The 21,577-nt window shown below is 37.6% G+C and overlaps 1 long non-coding RNA gene across 1 annotated transcript in view; it reads left to right on the forward strand.

Annotated features, from left to right (window-relative positions):
- Positions 1-8,288: 8,288 nt before the first annotated feature.
- LOC109275073 (uncharacterized) overlaps positions 8,289-21,577 on the forward strand; it is a 30,329-nt gene continuing 17,040 nt past the window's right edge. Inside the window, exon 1 of the long non-coding RNA XR_002083963.2 lies at positions 8,289-8,442. This is a non-coding gene — a long non-coding RNA (uncharacterized LOC109275073). The remainder of the gene's footprint in view (positions 8,443-21,577) is intronic.

The raw sequence follows: 21,577 nt of genomic DNA on the forward strand, positions 1-21,577 counted from the left end.
AGGTGGGCTATATTCCCTCTCTCCTGAATACGTTATTAAATAAGGAGGTCCCTGGGGGTAGCCAGAGTTCTTAAGTGGTTATCAATTGACCTTTTTTAATGCTCGGAAAAAAGAAACTTTCTCACAGACAGGATTTGGATATTTAATCCTACCTGTATCACACAGCTTCTCAGTGGGATATCAAAGTATTAGAAGACTTGAAACTCCCTACTGAGTTTCTGTCTGAAAATAGTAAATGCTGGGAACAAAGCAGATTCTTACATACAAATGGGAACTACAGCTAAATACTAGCCTATGTAGTGTGGCTCCTTTCACAATGTATTTAATAGCAAGTATCACTGCATCCAATTAGAACTGAACTTGGGATGACCTAGTACAATATGTAGATGACAAAGAACATTAGCAATACAAACAAACAAAGTGTTTTTTTTTCATCATTAAAGAGAAAGATACATGATAGTACTGAAGCTACTACCGGAAAAGGGGTAGATTAGTACTGAATAAAAAAGTGTCCCCATTCTGAAGCACAGCATGGTTGAGCATTAAATGAAGACATTTTCTAGAGTACAATTCCATTGTTCATGGAGGTGAGTATGGTCCAAAGTGACTATTATCGCTACATGATGCCTTACCGGGGCTTGGGTAACTTAACACTGTAAACAGCAATGACTGAGAGTGGCAGATTCAGATTTCATTATAAAGGAGGTTAGTTTTCATTGTAAAAGTCCATTTTGCTTTTTAATAGAGGTAGAACTAAAATGAAGCTAACCATGGACCAAATATAATATCCAATGTGAACTGAGGTAAAGCTTATCAATGTAGTTTTTTTTTTCATTTGTATATCTCTAAGATCAGCTACCTGAAACAATTATATGAATTTTATAATTGAAATTTGGCATTAGGGGAGTGCCTGGGTGGCTCAGTTGGTTGAGCATCCGACTCTTGATTTGGTTCAGGTCATGATCCCAGCATCCTGGCATAAAGCCCCATGTTGGGCTCCATGCTGAGTGTGGAGCCTACTTGAGACTCTCTCTCTGTTTGTCTCAACCCCTAATCCCTCTCTCCCTCTCTCTCTTTGAAAAAAAAATGGTATTAGAGAAAGAGAAGAGAATATTGTCAGAGTGACATATATTCACATATTCAGTTGTTTGGCATTTTGCATCATTTTTTGAAAAGTAGTATTCTGAATATATTAACTAAATGCTAAGAAGACTTCTTGAATATTACTATGAGCCTTGACTTAAGTATAAATATTTTTGTTCAAAACGAAGCAGCTCTATTATGTAAGGTAGTTTGTTATTAACTTCATTAAGATATAATGGACATAGGGGAAGATGGAGGTGTAGGAGGATGCTGGGCTCACCGCGCATCCTGCTGATCACTTAGAGTCCACCTACACCTGCCTAAATAACCCAGAAAACCGCCAGAGGATTAGCAGAACGGAGTCTCCGGAGCCAAGCACAGACGAGAGGCCCACGGAAGAGGGTAGGAAGGGCAGAGAGGCGGTGCGCGATCCATGGACTGGCGGAAGGGAGCCGGGGCAGAGGGGCAGCCTGCTGGACAAGCAGAGCCCCCGAGTCTGGCTTGCAAAAGTGGAGGGGTCGGACGGAGTGTGTTCTGACAGCAAGCAGGACTTAGCATCTGGGAGGTCATAAGTGAACAGCTCTGCTAAGAAAGCAGGAAGGCTGGAGGACAAAGGGAGGGAGAGTTGCTGAACCCTGGGACGACAGAGCTCAGTTTGGTGGAGAACTTGCCAGGGAAGTTCCTGCCAGGGAACTTGCTTGCTCAGTGCAAACACCCAACGCTGTGCTTCTGCGGAGCCTCCCTTCCGGCAGCGGGTCTGACTCCCTCCCGCTGCCACAGGGCCCCTTCTGAAGTGGATCACCTAAGGAGAAGCGAGCTAAGCCTGCCCCTCCTGCCCCCGTGCACCTTGCCTACCCACCTTGCCTACCCCAGCTAATACGCCAGATCCCCAGCACCACAAGCCTGACAGTGTGCAAGTAGCCCAGACGGGCCACGCCACCCCACAGTGAATCCCGCCCCTAGGAGAGAAGAGAAGGCACATACCAGTCTGACTGTGGCCCAGTGGTGGGCTGGGGGCAGACATCAGGGCTGACTGCGGCTCCGCCCACCAACTCCAGTTATACACCACAGCACAGGGGAAGTGCCCTGCAGGCCTGCACCACTCCAGGGACTATCCAAAATGACCAAACGGAAGAATTCCCCTCAGAAGAATCTCCAGAAAATAACAACAGCTAATGAACTGATCAAAAAGGATTTAAATAATATAACAGAAAGTGAATTTAGAATAATAGTCATAAAATTAATCGCTGGGCTTGAAAACAGTATAGAGGACAGCAGAGAATCTCTTGCTACAGAGATCAAGGGACTAAGGAACAGTCATGAGGAGCTGAAAAACGCTTTAAACGAGATGCAAAATAAAATGGAAATGACCATGGCTCGGATTGAAGAGGCAGAGGAAAGAATAGGTGAACTAGAAGATAAAGTTATGGAAAAAGAGGAAGCTGAGAAAAAGAGAGATAAAAAAAATCCAGGAGTAGAGGGGAAAATTAGAGAACTAAGTGATACACTAAAGAGAAATAATATACGCATAATTGGTATCCCAGAGGAGGAAGAGAGAGGGAAAGGTGCTGAAGGTGTACTTGAAGAAATAATAGCTGAGAACTTCCCTGAACTGGGGAAGGAAAAAAGCATTGAAATCCAAGAGGCACAGAGAACTCCCTTCAGACGTAACTTGAATCGATCTTCTGCATGACATATCATAGTGAGACTGGCAAAATACAAGGATAAAGAGAAAATTCTGAAAGCAGCAAGGGATAAATGTACCCTAACATATAAAGGGAGACCTATAAGACTCGTGACTGATCTCTCTTTTGAAACTTGGCAGGCCAGAAATGATTGGCAGGAGATCTTCAATGTGATGAACAGAAAAAAATATGCAGTCGAGAATCCTTTATCCAGCAAGTCTGTCATTTAGAATAGAAGGAGAGATAAAGGTCTTCCCAAACAAAAACTGAAGGAATTTGTCACCACTAAACCAGCCCTACAAGAGATCCTAAGGGGGATCCTGTGAGACAAAGTACCAGAGACATCGCTACAAGCATAAAACATATAGACATCACAATGACTCTAAACCCGTATCTTTCTATAATAACACTGAATGTAAATGGATTAAATGCGCCAACCAAAAGACACAGGTATCAGAATGGATAAAAAAAACAAGACCCATCTATTTGCTGTCTACAAGAGACTCATTTTAGACCTGAGGACACCTTTAGATTGAGAGTGAGGAGATGGAGAAGTATTTATCATGCTACTGGAAGCCAAAAGAAAGCTGGAGTAGCCATACTTATATCAGACAAACTAGACTTTAAATTAAAGGCTGTAACAAGAGATGAAGAAGGGCATTATATAATAATTACAGGGTCTATCCATCAGGAAGAGCTAACAGTTATAAATGTCTATGTGCCGAATACGGGAGCCCCCAAATATATAAAACAATTACTCATAAACATAAGCAACCTTATTGATAAGAATGTGGTAATTTCAGGGGACTTTAACACTCCACTTACAGAAATGGATAGATCATCTAGACACATGGTCAATAAAGAAACAAGGGCCCTGAATGATACATTGGATCAGATGGACTTGACAGATAGATTTAGAACTCTGTATCCCAAAGCAACAGAATATACTTTCTTCTCGAGTGCACATGGAACATTCTCCAAGATAGATCATATACTGGGTCACAAAACAGCCCTTCATAAGTATACAAGAATTGAAATCATACCATGCATAGTTCCAGACCACAATGCTATGAAGCTTGAAATCAACCACAGGAAAAAGTCTGGAAAACCTCCAAAAGCATGGAGGTTAAAGAACACCCTACTAACGAATGAGTGGGTCAACCAGGCAATTAGAGAAGAAATTAAAAAATATATGGAAACAAACGAAAATGAAAATACAACAATCCAAACACTTTGGGACGCAGCGAAGGCAGTCCTGAGAGGAAAATACATTGCCATCCAGGCCTATCTCAAGAAACAAGAAAAATCCCAAATACAAAATCTAACAGCACACCTAAAGGAAATAGAAGCAGAACAGCAAAGACACCCCAAACCCAGCAGAAGAAGAGAAATAATAAAGATCAGAGCAGAAATAAACAATATAGAATCTAAAAAAACTGTAGAGCAGATCAACGAAACCAAGAGTTGGTTTTTTGAAAAAATAAACAAAATTGACAAACCTCTAGCCAGGCTTCTCAAAAAGAAAAGGGAGATGACCCAAATAGATAAAATCATGAATGAAAAGGGAATTATTACAACCAATCCCTCAGAGATACAAACAATTATCAGGAAATACTATGAAAAATTATATGCCAACAAATTGGACAACCTGGAAGAAATGGACAAATTCCTAAACACCCACACTCTTCCAAAACTCAATCAGGAGGGAATAGAAAGCTTGAACAGACCCATAACCAGCGAAGAAATTGAATCGGTTATCAAAAATCTCCCAACAAATAAGAGTCCAGGACCAGATGGCTTCCCAGGGGAGTTCTACCAGACGTTTAAAGCAGAGATAATACCTATCCTTCTCAAGCTATTCCAAGAAATGGAAAGGGAAGGAAAACTTCCAGACTCATTCTATGAAGCCAGTATTCCTTTGATTCCTAAACCAGACAGAGACCCAGTAAAAAAAGAGAACTACAGGCCAATATCCCTGATGAATATGGATGCAAAAATTCTCAATAAGATACTAGCAAATCGAATTCAACAGCATATAAAAAGAATTATTCACCATGATCAAGTGGGATTCATTCCTGGGATGCAGGGCTGGTTCAACATTCGAAAATCAATCACCGTGACACATCACATTAATAAAAGAAATGATAAGAACCATATGATCCTTTCAATTGATGCAGAAAAGGCCTTTGACAAAATTCAGCACCCTTTCTTGATAAAAACCCTTGAGAAAGTCGGGATAGAAGGAATATACTTAAACATCATAAAAGCCATTTATGAAAAGCCCACAGCTAACATCATCCTCAATGGGGAAAAACTGAGAGCTTTTTCCCTGAGATCAGGAACATGACAGGGATGTCCACTCTCACTGCTGTTGTTTAACATAGTGTTGGAAGTTCTAGCATCAGCAATCAGACAACAAAAGGGAATCAAAGGCATCAAAATTGGCAAAGATGAAGTCAAGCTTTCACTTTTTGCAGATGACATGATACTATACATGGAAAATCCGATAGACTCCACCAAAAGTCTGCTAGAACTGATACATGAATTCAGCAAAGTTGCAGGATACAAAATCAATGTACAGAAATCATTGCATTCTTATACACTAACAATGAAGCCACAGAAAGACAAATAAAGAAACTGATCCCATTCACAATTGCACCAAGAAGCATAAAATACCTAGGAATAAATCTAACCAAAGATGTAAAAGATCTGTATGCTGAAAACCATAGAAAGCTTATGAAGGTAATTGAAGAGGATATAAAGAAATGGAAAGACATTCCCTGCTCATGGATTGGAAGAATAAATATTGTCAAAATGTCACTACTACCCAAAGCTATCTACACATTCAATGCAATCCCAATCAAAATTGCACCAGCATTCTTCTCGAAACTAGAACAAGCAATCCTAAAATTCATATGGAACCACAAAAGGCCCCGAATAGCCAAAGTAATTTTGAAGAAGACCAAAGCAGGAGACATCACAATCCTAGACTTAAGCCTCTACTACAAAGCTGTCATTATCAAGACAGCATGGAATTGGCACAAAAACAGACACATAGACCAATGGAATAGAATAGAAACCCCAGAACTAGACCCACAAACGTATGGCCAACTAATCTTTGACAAAGCAGGAAGGAACATCCAATGGAAAAAAGACAGTCTCTTTAACAAATGGTGCTGGCGCCACTCAGAGTGGCCAAAATGAACAAATCAGGAGACTATAGATGCTGGAGAGGATGTGGAGAAACGGGAACCCTCTTGCACTGTTGGTGGGAATGCAAATTGGTGCAGCCACTCTGGAAAGCAGTGTGGAGGTTCCTCAGAAAATTAAAAATAGACCTACCCTATGACCCAGCAATAGCACTGCTAGGAATTTATCCAAGGGATACAGGAGTACTGATGCATAGGGGCACTTGTACCCCAATATTTATAGCAGCACTCTCAACAATAGCCAAATTATGGAAAGAGCCTAAATGTCCATCAACTGATGAATGGATAAAGAAATTGTGGTTTATATACACAATGGAATACTACGTGGCAATGAGAAAGAATGAAATATGGCCTTGTGTAGCAACATGGATGGAACTGGAGAGTGTGATGCTAAGTGAAATAAGGCATACAGAGAAAGACAGATACCATATGGTTTCACTCTTATGTGGATCCTGAGAAAGTTAACAGAAACCCATGAGGGAGGGGAAGGAAAAAAACAAAAGAGGTTAGAGTGGGAGAGAGCCAAAGCATAAGAGACTGTTAAAAACTGAGAACAAACTGAGGGTTGATGGGGGATGGGAGGGAGGGGAGGGTGGGTGATGGGTATTTAGGAGGGCACCTTTTGGGATGAGCACTGGGTGTTGTATGGAAACCAATTTGACAATAAATTTCATATATTGAAAAAAAAAATGAACATATAATAAACTGTACATATTAGAAGAGTAGAATATAAGTTTTGAAATATATATTAACCCATTAAAATATCACCAAAACGAAGATCATGAACATATCCCTCACTCCTCAAAATTTCCTTGGGTTACTTGGTAATCCCTCCTTTTCCCCACCTGGTTACCCAGGCAACCATTGATCTGCTTTCTGCCACTATAAATTAGTTTGCATATTTTTTCTCATTTCATAAAACTGTAATCCTACAGTATGTACTGCTTTCGCTAAGCATAATTTTGGGATTCACCCAGATTGTAGCACACATCAATAATTCATTCCTTTTAATTGTTGAATAGTATTTCATAATATGCATCTACCACATTTGTTTATCTCTTCACCTGTGGATGGACATTTGTGTTGTTTCCAGTTTGGGGCTATAAAAAATGAAGCTGCTATGAACACTTGCGTATAAATCTTTGACAGATGGGTATGTTTACACCCTGAGTGCATAGTCAGGGTGGAATGAATGGATCATTTGGTAGATGTATATTTAAAATTTTAAGAAACTTCAAAACTATTTACCAAAGTGGTTGAACCATTTTATATTTCTTCCAACAGTGTAAGCAAGTTCTAGTTCCTGCACATCCCTGCCAATGTTGGTAGTAAATGCAGTTTATATTTCTTCTGTAAATGCTCATATTTTAATATTCATGTCAGATAATATGCATTGATAATGAAGATATAAAGCACAATTTATCTGAAGTTGAAGGGCAGAGGCAAATATATTTCATAGCATCTTGAGATATATTTCAGATTTCTTTTAATTTTCTTGTCACTATCAGTAGCCATAATACCTGAAATTTAAGTAGATATTATTTAATGGTAGAACTATAGCTTCTATTTATGTATGAATGTAACAGTTACAAATAAATTGATCAGAACTATTGGCGAAGGTCAAAATGTAAACAAATTAGATAAAGTACAACTTCTCAAGAGATAGGAATATAACTGGTATGGTTCTAATGCATCAGCTGAATGAGAAGTATCTATGTGGTAAGGACATTTGTGGTTAGATTAGAGTAGCATTTTTTTTCTCTCTTAAATAAATTTGTATTGGATTCAAAATAATCCAGAGTACCTTGAGTCACTAGCCAGGCCAATTTTGTTTGGCTAATTACTAGCCAGGTAATTTCACATCAGTTTCCTTCAGAAGACAGAGTATGCTTTTGTGAAGATGCGAAGTAAATATCAGATCTCTATTTGAAAAGTTGGAGAAGATAAGGTTGGCAGTTGTGACCCCACAAAACTCTGGTGCATTTTTCTCTTACTGGTTGATGTGGACAAAACATGAATCAATCCATGTGTAGCTCCCTGTGGCTGGTACTCACAATCCGACTCTGGTGTCTTCCCTTATTGCCCTGCAAGGCAACTAAAGATGAACAGCATCCGTCTGGTGTAGTCGCACAGTGGTGAAGGGGTTACGGGCCCATCTTTCCTTGCCTTCCCTGGGTGCTGTTAAGAGTGATACATACCTACCTGAGTCTTTTGTTATAATACATTGAATTGCATGATAAAAATCCCATTCTTAATTTATTTTATCATGATTATAGAATATCATAGTAGACTCATATGATCTTGCAGCCGGAAGAGATCTCCTGAGAAAATCTGTTTTGCTTGAAGAGTGTTTAATAGATAGAAGGTGCTTCCTTCTTAGGAGCTGAAATTTACCTTCTAACCATTCCTTTCAGTCCAATGAAGATTCCCTACTGCAAGAAGGGTGTAGGAATACCACAAAAAGGGTGACTGTAAATCACTGTTCCAGCATTTACTTCTCTTTACAAGTCCCAGATAATATTTATCTTTTTGAATCTCTGTTTCTTTATCTTATGAAAAGGAGATAATAATCACATCTTAAAGTTGTTCAAATGCTAAATGAAATTATTATAATGCACAGTCCCTAATTGGTAACTACTAGTTCCAACGACAAGTTCCATTATTCTCTCCAGTGCACCTGATAACCTAGCTTAAGTTAGAAAGGTCAGGCTTTATCTTGGCAAAAACTGTTACTGCTGATATCATTTGATCTTGATTTACTTTTAGAAGTTTCCCACATTGAGACTTTTAATGAGAATTGAGTGTTAAAATTTGAGTGCTTCCAAAATGATTTCTATGAAGTTATTTTGTTCATCAGTTCCTTTTTGGTTTTTAATGTCTAAAATTGAAAAGACTGTCTAAGTAAGAGCCATTGTATAAAAATAAACTGAGAATTTTACACAAGGGCATAGAAAATATTTTCACCTTCTTTGGATACAACATTCTGACCACAATGGTCCCAGTGCCTGTCTACCTACCTACCTGCCTACCTATCCATCACCGGTGGATTCACCTCTCACTGTGATCTGTCACAAATCAGCTATATTCCAGATAGGTTGGATTCCAGATTCCCAGTGGAATCAACAATAAATACCGTTAAATCCTAGTAGTGTTGACTATAGCGGAAATGGAGTAAACTCATCAAACTCAGTGAGCAAAATAGTTGATTTGTGTTTATCTGTGTGGTGCAAAAGTGCCAGTGTGTGAAATACCCAAAGTCTCACTGCATGCCTACTGTCAGAAGCTATTGACAACACACTTAATCACCGAGTTCTCTACATTTGGGAGGTTTCACTCCTTTTCTCTGGTATTCTTTAAAACATATCTTTCTCCTACCTTTCAAGCCATTCGCAAAGCTGTCAATTTTCTGGTATGTGCTCCTTCCTCTGAATGTCTATCTTTTTGATGGTACCCTATAACTCAAAAATAAAATATACCTAGCATCCTACTGAGCACTTTCAACTTATCCAATCTGGTTTTATACATTTTTAAGTTGTCAATTTTTAAAAAAAATTTTCTTACTATAATTAAAATTGCCAGTTGCCAGAGGACAAAGTGAAGGTCTGAGGCAAAATAAAAGTAGCAATATTCGACATTTATAATTTAGAATCCAGATCGTTTACATTGTTTACAAAATAATGATCATCCTATAAGTTATCATTCTTTATTTTTTCTCCCTCTACCTCCTGATTAGCCACTTAAAAGAAATACTCGCCACCAATAAGAATTCTTAATAGTATTCTCTGACTCCCTTTATCCAGTGACAGTTGAAAGGCAAAATCTTTTAAGGAAAGCTTTGTTCTCTCTGGATGAAATGAGAACATTTTATTGAGTACCTCAGTGCGTTATATTGTCACTCTGGATTTCATCTGCTCTATATGTTGACTCTAACCAAAATATTGCCACCACATCGCCTACATCAGCAAGTCTTCTCAGTTCTCCTAGCTGAGTATTTGCTGAATGTCGCCCCTTTTGACTTCTCAACACTACTCTCCTTAGTCCACTCCACATTCTTTCTTCCTTCGTCATCTACTACCTGGTCTCTCAGTTTCCTTTCAGCATCTCAAACACTCTGCCCTTTATCTTGTAGCCAGAAGAACAATTTAATATGTAAATCTGATAATGCATTGCCCTGATTAAAACTTTCTGGTCACTTACCATTACCTTTGGAGTACAATGCAAACTCTTACTTTCACCCCCGAAATCTTGATCAATCTGTTCCCTGCCTCTCTCTGGGTGCCCCTCCCCTAGCACTACGCTTCACTCATGGCTGTCCAGACATACTATACTAGACTTCTGGCTATTTCTGGGATAAACCCAGGGCATCTCTAACTGGGGACCTGCAAGCCATTTTCCAGAGCTTCGTTTGGTTGGCTTTGCTACCTCCACGTGGAAAAATAGTTCTTCCTATCATTTTCTTTTCTAGCATTCTGCTTTAAATTATTTCGAGAACTTTTTGTTCTCATGATATAGAATTATATTATACATTCGAAATACTTGTTTGTAGTCTGCTTTTCCAGTTAGAATAGTTCTTTGTGATGCACTTTTTGCCTTACTACCATCCCACCCATCTCACCCCTCCCCTCCCCTCCAGGTTAGATCAATGCTTGTTGGGTAGAGGGTCCTCAAGAAAGATCTGCTGAATGAAAGAATGGAAGAGCAGCCTATTGACTATTATCACTAAACTTGTCACTGAGGTGTCCCCGCAAGACATTCTTCTAAAAATGCTCTTGTAGGTTGTAACAAGAGATGAAACTTTTATGTGTTTTCAGAAAACATTTATCTTGGGGCACCCGGGTGGCTCAGTGGGTTAAGTGTCTGACTTCAGCTGAGGTCATGATCTCACAGTTCATGTGTTCCAGCCCTGCATCGGGCTCTGTGCTGACAGCTCAGAGCCTGGAGCCTGCTTCAGGTTATGTGTCTCCCTCTCTCTCTGCCCCTGCCCTGCTCAGGCTCTGTCTCTGTCTCTCTCTCTCTCTCTCTAAAAAAGAAATAAATATTTTAAAAAAGAAAACATATGTCTTATAAGAAGTGCTCATATAAATACCTTTTAACATTTTTAAAAAGTTTATTTTATTTATTTTGAGAGAGAGGGATAGAGTGTGCACATGTGCATGTGTGGAGTGTGGGGGGAGAGAGAGAAAGAGAGAGAGAGAGAGAGAGAGAGAGAGAGAGAATCCCAAGCAGGCTTTGTACCACCAGTGTGGAACCAAGCACAAGGCCTGATCTCACAAACCATGAGATCATGACCTGAGCCGAAACCAAGAATCAGAGGCTTAACTGCCTGAGCCACCCAGGTTTTCCCCAAGCACCCTTTAAAAACAAAACAAAACAAAGAAACCTTAGATATTCCAAATCAAAATACCATGTTTCATTCACTAAACAAGGATCTCTGGGTCATACGATCACCTAGTTAATACTTGAATAGCTTGTCCTAGTCTCAGCCTGGTGGCTAACATAACATGAAGAGATACTGTTCTTCTTTGCAAGGGTAATTTTACTGAAGAGAGAAGATACCCATAAACAATGACAATTAACTAAAAGGTGGTTAATTCAACAATGAATTTGATGACATAGAAGATATTCTTTAAGAATTTAGAAAATGGTAGAACTGAAATCAAAGCAAATGTAGAAGATGTCATAACAGGAGTAGCTTGTCTTGAACTTCAGTGGGTAAGGGGCTCCTCCTCTTGACTAGTTTATCCCTTCTGAATACCAAAAATTGCATAGAATGGCCAACCAGTTTCTCTAGTGGGCATCTTTCCTCAAAACATTTCAAGCAGTCTTTCAACAGAAAAACTTTTAAAGCTGGAATGGCAGGGGTTTGTGGAAGTTTTGACTGAAAATAAACAAGTCCACATTTGGAATAACATCTCATTATATGTGTATAAATTTGTGTTTGTGTTAGAATTTATGTCTTTTGTACATATACATATATATACACATATACATATATATGTATATTTGGGTATCTATCATAATTAGAAAGAATGGCATATTTTTAAAAACTGAAATAATTTAAGTAAGAAGCACATACGACTTTATTTTTCATGTAGCGGAAATTCATAGGCAGGCTTTCCTGAACTTTGGCCCCTCTGAGATTTCACCCATAAATCAGGCTCCTTTGATTTTTTTCCCCTCTACATTTTTAGAATATTGTTTCCATGTTCAAGTTGTCTCATGGTTTTAAAATAACTGCTTCAGCTCCAGCTATCATATCCATGTTCCATATAGTAGGAAGGAAGAAGGACAAAGTGCACAAGGATGTAGCCCTCAGTTAAAGAAGTTTGCTGGGAAACTCATCCATTGACCTTTGCTTACATTTTGTTGGATAACTCTCTTTTAAAGGAAAGATGGGAAATGTTTTGTCTGTCTACATTGGCACCCTCAATAACAGAGATTTCTTTATGTAAAAAAAAATTTTAATGTTTATTTATTATTGAGAGACAGAGAGAGACAGCATGAGCAGGGGAGGGGCAGAGAGAGAGGGAGACACAGAATCCGAAGCAGGCTCCAGTCTCCGAGCTGTCAGCACAGAGCCCAATGCAGGGCTCGAACTCACAAACCGTGAGATCATGACCTGAGCTGAAGTCAGACACTCAACCGACTAAGCCACCCAGGCACCCCAAATTTCTTTAAAAGGAAAAAAGGGTTCAGTGGATATGGGGTAGGTAGCAAAGAGTCTCTACCTCTATACTAATATTACCAAACTATGAAAAATATACATAAATAACTAAGGTGTGAGTTCTGAGGAGGAGATTCTGTGGTTTTTGTTCACTGTTGTATCTCTAAAACCTATCACAGCGTATAGATATTAATAAATTATGCAATCCAAATGAGGGAAGGAAGGAAGGAAGGAAGGAAATAAGGAGGGAAAGAGGGAAGGAGTGCCTGGTGTAATAATCATCTTTAGTTAAGGTGTAACTAGGCACGATGTCTCTGGGGCTGTTCCGGTGTAACTGTTTCCTTTTTACTCATACGGCTCTGTGTCATTCCATGAGCATCATCCATGTCCCTTAGCACGTTGATCCAATCCAGTTCATGTCAACTGCTTACTCAAGTGAAACTTGATAAGCTAATAGCATGCTGTTCAAAGTTTTGATTTTAAAAGTTTAGAATATTCGCCAATTATAATTCTAGATAATAAGCTGTTTCTATTTCTGTGTTCTAATGCACAGAGATAGGCAAGTGCTGCAATTTCAGGCTAAGCTTTCCAATTCTGCAAGTAAGTCTACTACTAGGAACATGTTTTTAAACATGTTTTAAACATCTTTCTTTGATGCCGTGGCTCTGGCAAGAAGAAAACAACTCCAGCTCTTATACCCACAAGTCGTGGGATCAAAGTTTCCTTTCTGTGCCAATTACCCACAACCAGAAAAGGTTAAATAAATTCTGCTTTCTACCTAATAACAGTTTTTCTATTTTCATGCTCATCTGTGTTTACCTTAAAGAAAAAGCATTTATATAGCTTTCTTGGAAATTATCTCCCCCCCATTTTTTTTCTGAACTTCCTGCTTTCGACTAGGGTGGGTATAATATTTGTACTTTGTGGGGCAATGTCCTCTAATTTTCTGTACTTTTCCATCTTGTTAAACTGTTCAAGTAATCGGAGAATGAAGGCAACCGGTTTATATATGTAATGATGAATTTTAAGGACTGAGTGAAACTTGTAACAGATTAATATATATCCTGAAACATCACATTATTATATGATAGCATTGTAACCACAGAAACAAGTCTCCTTCACACACATAACAACTTTGAAACTTTTCATTCCATGCATTCAGATGCAAGAAAATAATGGAGAAACGGAGAAATGTCACTAGGAATAGAAAAAAAAAAGAATGAATGTAAGAAGGTACGAGATAACCCCCATATAAAGCGGGTGTGTTAGGCCTTAGGCATAGAGGTAAGGATAAGAAAGCAAAGGAATATAAGAGAGAGGACTGCCAAAAACAATTAAAAGAAGCTCAATAATATAGCCACCTACTCAGTCTCAGAATTTGCTGTTGATGTTATTTGTTGACTGAAGGGAAGTCTGTTTCAGGTAAACATATGAGCACTTTATTCTAATGATTTTCTTGAAATTAAAAAAAAAAAAAAGCCAAAGGAAGAAACTGTTTTACCAATTGGCAGATTAAGATACAATTTAAGTTTGATGTTTTGATGATCCTGAACTCTTGAATCAAACTAATGGTAGGTGAAGATTATCAAATAGGCATAGTACCTGTAACTAATATTTTTCCAGGTAGTGTATGAGTTGGTTCTAGAGATAAAATTCGGTAGAATGTAAGTTCTATAGGGGCAGATGTTTCTATTTCCATCTCCAGCACCTAGAAGGGTACCTGGCCTATTATATGTATGCAATGAAAATTTGGTAAGTAAATAAATCTAACAAAAAAAAGGGGGGGTCGCAATTATTGATATCTAAAAGCAAAACAGGGGCTTCTGGGTGACTCAGTCAGTTAAGCATCCAACTTCAGCTTAGGTCATGATCTAGCAGTTCATGAGTTTGAGCCCCACGCTGGGCTCTGTGCTGACAGCTCAGAGCCCAGAGCCTGCTTCAGATTCTGTGTCTACCTCTCTCTCTGTCCCTCCCCCACTCAAGCACGCACACTCTCTTGCTCTCTCTCTCAAAAATAAATAAACCTTAAAAATTTTTTTTTTAAAATAAAAGCAAAACATCCATTATCTATAATGTTTACCTGAGGTCGAAAAAAATCTATTATCCACCTAATTAAGAAAAATATGGATTATATTAACTAGAAATGAAGTCTAGAATTCATAATTCCAACCATACCTGTTATATTTACAATAGAAATAATCTAAGTTTTATTTTAGGGATTCAGTACAAAGCATTTGAAAGTATCTTACACAATGTTTATCACATAATAAAAAGTCAGAAAAAGTTTTTTTAAAAAACAGTTTTTCTTCCTTTTGCCTTTTCTTTTTAAAAAGCAAAGTGAATTTTTAATCTTTCCAATTTAAAAATAACTGTATTCATGTGAAGGGCTATGAAGGGCTGGAGTTCACATGATATAACACAAAACATCGGCTTTTGCGTTAGACTAACCCAAATCTCAATTTATAAGTGGGTGGTCTTGGATAAACTGTTTGGCCCTTCCTTTTTTTTTTTTTGTAATTTTTTATAAGTCTATTTATTTATTTTTTGAGAGAAAGAGAGAGGGAGAGGGGCAGAGTGAGAGGGAGAGAGTATGAAAACCCCAAGCAGGCTCTGCACTGTCAGCACAGAGCTTGATGTGGGGCTCAAACTCACACACTGTGAGATCCTGATCTGTGACTATCACCTTCTCAACTGTAAAATGTAGCTGATATGCATTCTCATAAATCAGTGTAATTGGGGAGATAAAGTGAGATGATATATGATATATCTGAAAATTTTAACATTGTCTCAGACACATAAATCTTCAGTAGATATTTTTTAACTGCATCTTGTGACCAGAGCAACATGAAGTCATCAAATCTCACCTGATATTTCAGCTCATCTGTTGTTAAAACCATAGAAAACATATACACTGTTGCTGCAATGCAAAGGTGTGATGTTTTGTAACTATACATAGTTCAACAAATAGTTGGTTCTTTATTTTAGAAAGAAGGAATTTTGAAGGCTAAAGCCCCAACTTTGACCCAGACTCCACAGTAATTCTCCCATAGGCAAATAATGAACAACTTGAGAAATTCAGCACTATTTTACACGGTCACAAAGCAAAGGATGATCAAATAGTGACAACAGAAAAAATGGTGTGTGGTGAATAGCTTTACTGCAGAAAATGTTCTCAAGGCATTTGACTTTCTAGAGAACGTATGACCTATCAGATTCGTTCAACCAGTCAATGACTGCCTTATTTCAGATCAATCAAAAGTGATGTGTTTATGGTGCCAGAAATTATACCTAGAAAGTATTAGGCATTTCATATTGAGTCATTCATGTTTTCCCTGGCATATATTCACATTGGTAAACCGATTACACGAAATACACACATATACTTAACGAAACTTTTTCAGAGACTGAATGGTTCAGTGAAGCATTTCTGTTAATTTGACACTTTACACTTAACCCGTGTTTTCCATTTTAAGCCAAAATAAGGCGAGAGAGTAATAAAATATTCATTAACTCCATTGAAGCCCATTTATAGCAGATGGTCTCTGGAGGGTAAATTTCAAAACATTTGCTAGAGAGCACTGTGGAAAATGTGCAGTTGTCCCGACACTGCAACTAGTGTGAAGAACAGCAAACGCGGTGGCAGCTACGTTTTGTCACGCGGACTGAGAAAAGGAGGAGTCACGTTTGCTGTTGCTTACCATTGGGGGATTTGATAGGTACGTACAAGATGTGTCCATAGTCTTATCAATATGATGGTAACTCCTAAAAATTCTTTGAGACCTTCCTTCAACATTCTTTAAGTTCTTAGAGAATTAAAATGTTTAGGCACATAGGGCCATGGTAAGCACCTACAGGTATTGCAGGGTGGAAGGAAGGCGAGGAAGGAGGAAAATTACATATGCGTGGATGGGTGAATGGATGGGTGCTTGGAAAGTTAAAGGCAGCTGGAGAGCTAGATAATTAAAAATACCAGAAGCACACGTGTGCTTACCGCCCACCTCGGCGTCTGCCAGGCATCAGTACACTTAGTCCACTTTTCACGCCTTTACGCCAGCCCTGCTTCCACGAGAGCCTGTTTGTTCTTAGGGTCCTGCACACACACCTTGCAGGCAAAGGTGCCATGAGTCTGACTTCTACGTACGAGTTGAATAGATCACAACAGGTACCGTTGCTCCTGACACAGCTGCGATTGATTATCTAGCCTACAAAAGGTTTAATGTTAGAAATCATCACAACAAATCTATGGTAAAACCTCACATCCAGAAAGACAGCCGCAAGATAGTAAACACGCTTTTGACATGGAGGCTTTGGGAGATAAAGCTGTGTTTTGCCATTGTTGGAGGTCCAAAAAGTTCCCGTCCTGTAATGGATCTCACACAAAACACGATGAGGAGGCAGGCGAAAACATGAGGCCTCTGATCATTAAGAAAAAGGACTTAAATGGACAGTTTTGATGCTGCAAACCAACTTGTCGTGATGTTACCTGATTGTTTGATTAGAATAATGACCACTTCTGTCTAATTCATTTGTTCTGGGTTCTAGATGTGGTATATTACAAACTGCAGCTTTTATAGTCGCAGCATTTGTCTTATTTATTGAACCATTGTGGGGCACATTTGTTTAAACAGAAACAAAAGCAAAAAAAAAAAAAAAACAGGAAAAAGTAAAAATATCAGAAACAAAAGATGATAAAAATTTTAATCAGACTGTACAACAAAAGATGACTGTGCTCTAACTCTCCAGGAACCAAATATAAGTAGATATATCTTAGAATAAAGTGGGCATTTTCCAGTTTGCTCAATTACCTATACCCAGATTTTTCAAACTTTAATTTCATGTATGTTACTGACTTCCTCTGTTAAACACTTTGAAATTATACTGTTCTTTCAGAAATTTGTTAATACTTAATTTTTTAACACATTTGAAACCATTTTTTAATGTTTATTTAGTTTTGAGAGAGAGAGATTGACAGAGCACAAGTGGGGGAGGTACAGAGAGAGAGGGCGACATAGAACTTGAAGCAGGCTCCAGGCTCTGAGCTCTCAGCACAGAGCCTGATGTGGGGCTTGAACTTGTGAACTGAGAGATCATGACCTGAGCTGAAGTCAGATGCTTAACTGAGTTACCCAGGCGCCCCAAACCATTCTTTCTTAATAATGAAAAGTTTGGCATAATTTGGGTTGAGTTATTAAAACTCTTGAAAATTTTTAATTGCAGTAAAAACAAAAAACAAAAAACACGTGACATAAAATTGACCATCTTAACCATTTTTAAGTGTACAGCTCAGTAGTGTTAAGTCTATTCACATTACTGCGCAGTGCAACGGAGCTCTAGAACCCTATCCTCTTGCAAAACTGACACTATTCCTGTTGAACAAAAATGCCCGTTTCTTCCTCTCCATAGCCACAGAGGACTACCATTCTACTTTTTGTTTCTATGAATTTGATGACTTTAGATGCCTTGTATTAGTGGAGTCGTGTAGTATAGTCTTTTTTTGTGATTAGCTTATTTCACGTAGTGTAATGTCCTCAAGGTTTATCCATGTTGCAACATGTAAAAGGGTATCTATTCTTTTTAAGTCTAAATAACATTCCATTGTGTATGTATATACATAGGTTATATGTATAGATGTGTGTGGGTACATATATATGTGTATATACCACATTTTGTCTGTCTCTTCATCCAGTGATAGAGTTTGGATTTGGATTGCTTCTGTGAATAACGTTGCTATGAACGTAGATATACAAATATCTCTTTGTGACCCTGCTTTCACTTCTTTTAGAAATGTAAGGATTTCTGGATCACATGGTAATTTTAATTTTTTAAGAAACTGCCTTATTGTTTTCTATAGAGGTTGCACTTTTTACAATCCTACCAACAGTGCACAAGTGCTCCTCTATTTCCACATCTTCTCCAGAATTTGTTATTTTCTGTTCTTCTGATATTAGCCATCCTAATGGGTGTGAGGTATTATCTTATTGTCAATTTGGTTGGCATTTCTTCAATGATTAGTGATATTAAGGATCCCTTCATACGTTTGTTAACCATTTGTTTATTTTATGTAAAGAAATGTCTATTCAAGTTTTTTGTCCATTTTAAAATCAGATTATTTGTTTTTTGTTTTTGAGTTGTAGCGGCTTTTTATATATTCTGGGTATTAAATCCTTATAAGATATCTGATCTCAAATATTTTCTCCCATTCCATAGGTTTCTTTTTCAGTTGGTTGATTATCCTCCGATGTGCATGAAGGTTTTAAGGTTGATGTAGTGTTGTTTATGTTGAATTTGTTACCTGTGCTTTTGGTGTCATATCAAAGAAATATTTGTAAAATCCAATGTCATCAAGTTTTATCCCTATGTTTTCTTCTAAGAGTTTTATAGTTTTTGGTCTTACATTTAGGTTTTTAATCCATTTGAGTTAATTTTTGTAAGATAATATCCACTTCATTATTTTGCATGTAGATAATGCAATATTCTTTCCTTTCTCTCTCCCCACACCCTCCCCTAGGCATTTAGATGAAAGGGATGTTTTTTGATTTTTTAAAAATTCATCATCTGCTATTGCTTCATATTCTCTTCTCATGCTTGCATCTATTTTTTCGCATATTATAATCAGCCTCAGTAAAATTTATTTTATACAATTATCAAAGACTAACCTATTAGGTGGACAAGAACAGAAGAAGCAGATGAACGCTTAATACAAGATTCTTCTATGTTTCTGGTAACATAAAGAGAAAAAACCTACAAATTTTGACATAAAGAGGAAAGTATTTCTAAGCAATGTTTTTATTATTATTTTTTTTATTGTGACTGCCCTTTAACAGATTGCCTCACGTGAGGCTCAGTACTTAGAGAAAGTTATTTATTGTTTATTTTTCAAAGAAAAAAACCAGGAAGATAGAAGACATTCTATGCTTTATTTATAAAATATAAATACTGGTAATATAATACTGCATTGTACTTATAAAAGAATGAGAACTCTTTTCCAGGAGAGTCCTTATATAATTGCAAGATTTGGTATGGGATTTGACTCTCTTCCCAGCTTGTTCCACTATGTCACACAAATCTGCCATCAAGTAAAAATCCTATCAGGTTGCACAAAGGTATGGTAAGTTAATTATAAGTAAAAACTCCCAAAATCTTGATATTACTACTTTTAAAACATCATTTATTGTCTCAGAGATATCAAGAAACAACCACTATTGAGACTTTATTCTCTGTTCTGTGTGAAATCAGATTCTCTCCAGGGTACTTTATGTGACTTATTAAAATAGTCTGTTGGTAGGCAAAATTCTTCTCACTGTAACCAGAAGACTTCAAAATTGGTGGCAAAGGAATTTGGGTAGTCTCAGAGAAAAAGAATCACTGAGTTGGGTATTTGAAGTTAGGTTTAATGGTCTAATTTAATGTGAAAATATAGGTGCAAGCTCAGACATATTTTGATACAAATATCTGGGAACGAGATATTGAACTAAACAATTTACAGACCTTGAAATAAGTAGAAAGTTGCTCTTGAAATCATGTTAAGAAGGAAATGTAAAATTGATCACATTGGAATGAAAATAATCATGGCTAAAACATATCTCAGTAATGTATGATTTGTATTTAAAATAAAGTTTTTCCTACATGTTTGACCACTTGTATATAGCACTAGCATTTGAATAATTATTTTCCTCTCCTCAAATTTACTTACATTTTAAAAGCAGATAAATTAATCAGAGCCTTTTTAAAAAATTAACTAAAGTAGGTCAAATTCATATACTATAAATTTTAAAAAGTGTAAGGAGGCTATAACTGATGACAAAATTCTAATGTCATAGCTGTCAGTCAAGGTTACCATATTCCACAAGGTTACTATATTCTATAAAACACCTTTTCTCCAGAAAGTTCTTATTTTCTTTTTGGAATTTATTTCATTATATTTCTGTAGTTGGGGCACCTGGGTGGCTCAGTCCGTTAAGTATCTGCCTTCGGCTCAGGTCATGATCTTAATGGTTTGTGAGTTCAAGCCCCACACTGGGCTCTCTGCTGATAGTACAGGGCCTGCTTCCAATTCTCTGTCCCCCTTTCTCTCTTCCCTTGCCTCTCTCTCTTAAAAATAAATAAACTTAAAAATTAAAAAATAAATGGGTATGGAACTTAAAATATTTCCAACATGTAGCTTTGACTGCAGCATTTGTTTAGACCAAATGACTTATCATGTTACCAGGCTTAGAGGGAAGAATAAACGTTGGTATTCATACCAGTTCATTCTAGAAGAATTTTTGAACAGGCAACTAAACAATCACATAAGCGAACAAAACCAACTCTTGAAACAAGTAAAAATTCAGTCTGTGATTTTTATGTGTGTCTATTTATTAACTGAGAATTTAACTTAACTTAATGTTAAAATACCAAGGGCATGAATTGGATTTTACTAAGAAAATACTATCAAAGCAAGCAGAGTAGAATACTGATGCACTTTTTCATTAGCTTTATCTGATTTTAAGATAATTTTGTGTTAGTGGTCCACTCACAAAATGGAGAAAGTAAAACACAAAATCCCAAGTAGATTAGTGATCTCTGTGAGTCTAAAACAATTGTGTGTTGCAAGGGCGCCTGGATGACTCAGTTGGTTGGGTGTCCAACTTCAGCTTGGGTCGTGAACTCACAGTTTGTGGGTTCGAGGCTCGCATCACATTGGGCTCTGTGCTGACAGCTCAGAGCCTGGAGCCTGCTTCAGATTCTGTGTTTCCCTTCTCTCTGCCCCTCCCCTGCTCATACTCTGTCTCTTTCTCTCTCTCAAAACTAAATAAATGTTATTGTAAAAATTAAAAATAAATAAAATGTGTATTGCATTGTGAACTTTTCACAAATACTTTCTAAGAAATTAGGGTAATTGTGTTTAATTGTGAGCACAACATATTTCAAATACTATTTTGTGGACTATTTGAGCT

The sequence above is a fragment of the Panthera pardus genome, unplaced genomic scaffold (assembly GCF_024362965.1).
Source record: "Panthera pardus isolate Hobbes unplaced genomic scaffold, ASM2436296v1 HiC_scaffold_2, whole genome shotgun sequence".
NCBI lineage: Eukaryota > Metazoa > Chordata > Mammalia > Carnivora > Felidae > Panthera > Panthera pardus.